Consider the following 4487-nt stretch of genomic DNA (forward strand, 5'->3'; position numbering starts at 1 on the left):
TTTTTGTCTTCCCTAATCTCCAGAGTTTTGTGTCTCTCTGTGTGTGTGTGTGTGTGTGTGTGTGTGTGCCCATGCACATTGTGTTTTTTCTCTCTCTCTTTTTTCTTCTTCCCTACAGCCTGCTTTGCCAGATGGCTAAAATTTGCCTCTCAATAGGGTCGGAGGCTCCAGCAAAAACAGAAGGGAAGAACGTGTGAAAAGAAAAAAAAAACCTGTGCGGGGATAAATAGCTTTAGCGGTGGTGCTGCAGCTGGGATTGGTGCTCGGGACTTGCTTTCGGCTTCTCTGCTCAGTGCCGTGCAGCGTTTGGGACGGGAATCTGGCTTCCAAGAAACTTTTAAGTTGTGACAGTCCGAATAAAACCAAGATCTAGTTTGCAGCCTCCTGCAAAGCTGAGGAATTGTTGGGTGCAGCATTTTGACCCAGGGCAAAAGAGCAGCTTTAGATGCAGACTCTGCTCGGGAGCGAGAACTTTGAACACCAAAGTTACAGGTTTTGAGCCTGACTCCCTCCTGTTGAGGAGACAGGTAAAAACAAGAACACTCCCCACTAAGCCGCAGCAGATTTGTTTCCCCGCCCTGTGCCAGGCGCAAACCAACCCAAACCCCTCTTGTCTGCATAGCTAAGCGGGAAGAAGTCTATTTGGGCTGCAAACAAGGGAATAGCCCGTAGGAAGCCGAAGGATGCAGTGACTCCCTCGTCCAGAAACGACAGCCTTGGAGACATGAAGAGCAAAACTTTAATAGCTGTTTACCAACTTCAGCTTGAGCTGGTTAATGTAAACCCTGCAGACATCCACTGGCAGGCACGGATACATATGCGGCGCGTTAAAAGGCACACACAAACAAGAGTGGGGAAGAGGCAGGGAAACAGGGATGTGTTGGCACCGCTCCTGGAGCAGCAGCTCCCGGCCCTCCCCGGACTCCCCAGCTCGCTGATGTCAGGCTGCGGCGCCGCTGTTAAAGGGGCGATGTTAACTCCAGCCTCTGAGGCGACTTTGCCCCTCCAGCAATCCCGGAGACCCTGGGAGGAAAGGGGATAGAGTGAAGGAAACAGAGTTTTCCTTTTTCCATTTCTTATCTTCGTGCTCTGGCTGGTGATGGTTCCTTGGTTTCCCATGCAGAAGCTGCTTCTCTTGCTCCTGGGGGTCTCTGGTTCTGCGCTGGGGAAGAAATGGTACCTAGGAGACTCAGTCAAATAAAATAGAAAAATATGAGTGGAAAAGCACTAGAAAAATAGCAGAAAGGCTCTGGGCAAGGGGAAGATGTCAGTCTGCCATTATTTGTAACTCTATTTGGGAAGTTTTAACAGCTCCTCGCTGTACAGACACAAGCTCTCACTCATGTTAACACACCCAGGCAAGCTGATCAAACTAATTAATATGTAAGCAATGTGTCAAATGCAAGGCTTTATTTTTGCAGGCAAGTGTGGTCTAGTCTGAGCCCTGAATGCAGTGTGATTATTTTTTTTCCCTGCCTGTTTTGCAGGGTGGGTCCTTCATACACTCATTTTTCCATCACAACAGCCTTCTATAGCTTTTTGGAACAGCTCCTCTGATTCAGGGGCAACTTTAATTCTGAAATGACATTTTCTTTGCCTGCTGATGTCTCTCTCAAGCCAGATCACCAAGGGTCAAAGTCTGTGTTTACACGGTGAGGCTGGACTGGGACACGTGAAGCAGCAACAGAAGCTTTGCATGTTTTCGGCCCGTGTTGCTGGGCGTAGCAGGGACTTAAAGCATCCCTGCTGACCCTGTAGGCTCTGGAGGGCAGCAGAGGATGCCCAAGAGGCATGCCACTGTAGATCACATCAGCAGTCCTCTGTGCTGGTTTCCCTGCCAGACTACCATATCCTGGAGGGTTTCCTTGCCCCAGTGCTTGCCCCCACCCACCAGACTCCCAAACACCTTGGTGTCCAGAATCATAGCTCCCTGCAGGCTCACGCTGACCAGCTCAGGGATCAGGGTTTTTCTGCCCAAATCTGACCCGAGGCAGTGTGGGCTCCTAAAGAAAGTTGGGAGGCAGTGGCTGAATATCCACAACCTCATTTCTGCTGTTGCCAAGTGTCCAAAGCTATCTGCAGCCTCATGCATCCCCATTCCCTCCTGCTCTAAACACCAGCCCCAACACCTGTGGCATCCCAGTCCTCTACTAAGTGGCTCAGGTCTCCAAACCAGTCCTATTGGAGCCCTAATTAGCTGGCCTGGGTAATTACATCACCTCCCGTGGTTACAGCAGATCAGTTCTGATGGACTCGGCACTCCACTGCTGCTATGGGACTGGGGCGGCCATGCCGTTCCCACTGAGCCATGCTGCCATCCGGCAGCTGTGTGGACTTGGCACTCCAGGTTGTCCCCAGCCTCTGTAGCAATATAAACCCTGCGCTGTAGTCTGTCGGTGAGGAGATGGACAGGGGCCTGCAAAGGGAAGGTGGTGGAGAACTTGCTCTGGCTGCAACGCTTTCTCCAACGTTATTCCCACCTGTCTGAGAGGAGGGTCTGCCATGGCCAGGCCTGGTCACTCACACAGATGTGTGAAGTGTCCACCAAGAGTAAAGACAAAAAAAGGTCACTGAGGAGAGCATCTGGTGCTGGCCAGGCAGGGTGCTGGGCAAGGATCACCTTGTCTCTTGTACGCTGTTACCTGCTCTTTACCTAAAACACCCAGCTAACACAGTGATGCCAGTGGTGTTGAGTCTTGTCCCGACCATACTGGGGGACTTGCAAAAATGTTATTGGAGGCCTCACCACACACTAACAGGAGGGGGCATACTGAGTCTTTAACAAGGAGTGTTTTCTTCCCCAGGTGCTGATGGGGCAGTGACAAACCAGCAGACACACTTGGACCTGCTTTCTCACCAAAGGTCTCCCATACTTCAAGAGGTCATCCCTGGAGTTAGTACTGCATGTCCATGATGCTCATCAAGGAGCGAGCTCAGCAGTGTTACCCAAAGCTTTTCTTCCATACTCAGGTCAAATTCACCTCCTGGAAATAATACCCCTGCACTCAGTGGAGTTTGACAGGCATAAAACAGCTGTGAGGGATAAATGTGGACCTGCAGGAATAAGACTCTGGCATGAATCCACAGCTGGTGTAAATGTTCATACAATGAACACCGGTGTCCTGCAAGAGCTTGTGGCCCTGCTGCCCCCTGGGTCAGGCTGTCACAGCCCACACCACAGCCTCTCTCAGGCCCTGTATTGGGCACATTGCAACATGTGCACTGCTCCTTGGCATGATGTATGTAACAGGGACAAAAGTTATGGCAGATCCTGCTCCTTGACAGAGCTGTGACATCTCTCCATCTCCCCTCCACCCTGAACGCTAGAGGAGACCCCATCTTCCAGGAGATGTGAGCTCTGTTCCTGGCATCTCTTGTCCATCTTCCAGGAGATCCAAGCTCTGCTCCTGGCATCTCTCCTCTGGCTTAGGTGGGTTCCTGGAGCCCCCTCGTGGCTCTTACCACTGACAAGGTCCCACCAAAGCCATCCTTGGGCAGCTGCTGGTGAGGCCCACACACCCTGCTGCAGGTTCTTTTTGCAGCTCCAGTGCTAGGGAGGCAGCAAGACCCACCTCGGGGATGTCAGTGGGGGACAGAGCTCAGAGGTGACAGCAGAGGCACTCAGGAGTCTGAACAGGGCTGATAGTCCCACAACAAATCCATCTCCCTGCTTTGTGAGCTTGGGATCATACAAGTCCTTTGGAGGCTTTGCTGTCTCCTGTCCTTGGAGTCTGCCGTATGGTGTGCTGTGATGGGCCCAGCTGGAGGTGGCCCAGACCTGGAGGGATGGAGAGGAAGGATGAATGGGCTAGGGAAAAGGGGGATATATGACAATGGAAAAAATAAGGCACATGGAAATGGGGAAGTGTGGCTACACGGAGGCGGGAAAAGGAGGCTGTAGGGTAATGGGAAAAGGAGGCTTTGCGGAGAAGAGGGCAGAGCAGCTGGGAGGCAGCGTGCCCACAGGTGGTGAGCAGGGGAAGGCTTGCTGCCCGGGAGGTGGGGACGTCCGTGTGTCCTACGGGAGCCTGCATGCCACTAGATGGCACTTGAATCTCTGCTTGGGGAGGCTGGCGGGGAGAGCGGCCCGAGCGCCGTGCGACACCGAGGTCCCGGGGCCGCCGGGGCAGCGCTGGGCGCCGGGGGGCTTCCAGACCTGCTCCTCGCAGTCAGTTCCCACGGGTGATTCTGCCAGATGGGCTGGATAAGGAGAAATTTTAGAGGTGGCCTGGCTTTTTGGGGCAGATGAGTTGCGCCCAGCTTTCCTCCCTGCCCCTGGGCCATGCTGGCCCTCCTCTGGCATTTGCCGTAAGGCTTATGGCACTGCCCTTTGCAGAGGTAACTTGCTGAGGTAACACACAGCATCGACGAGAAGGTACCTAAAAAACCAAATCTAGTGCACTATCAGCACAGCCCAGTGGCTATTCACAATAAATCGATGCTTTGTTTGGCTGCAAGAGAAAATCATATCCAGAATGCTGTGGATG

This window comes from Phalacrocorax carbo, chromosome 7 (assembly GCF_963921805.1).
Source record: "Phalacrocorax carbo chromosome 7, bPhaCar2.1, whole genome shotgun sequence".
Taxonomy (NCBI): domain Eukaryota; kingdom Metazoa; phylum Chordata; class Aves; order Suliformes; family Phalacrocoracidae; genus Phalacrocorax; species Phalacrocorax carbo.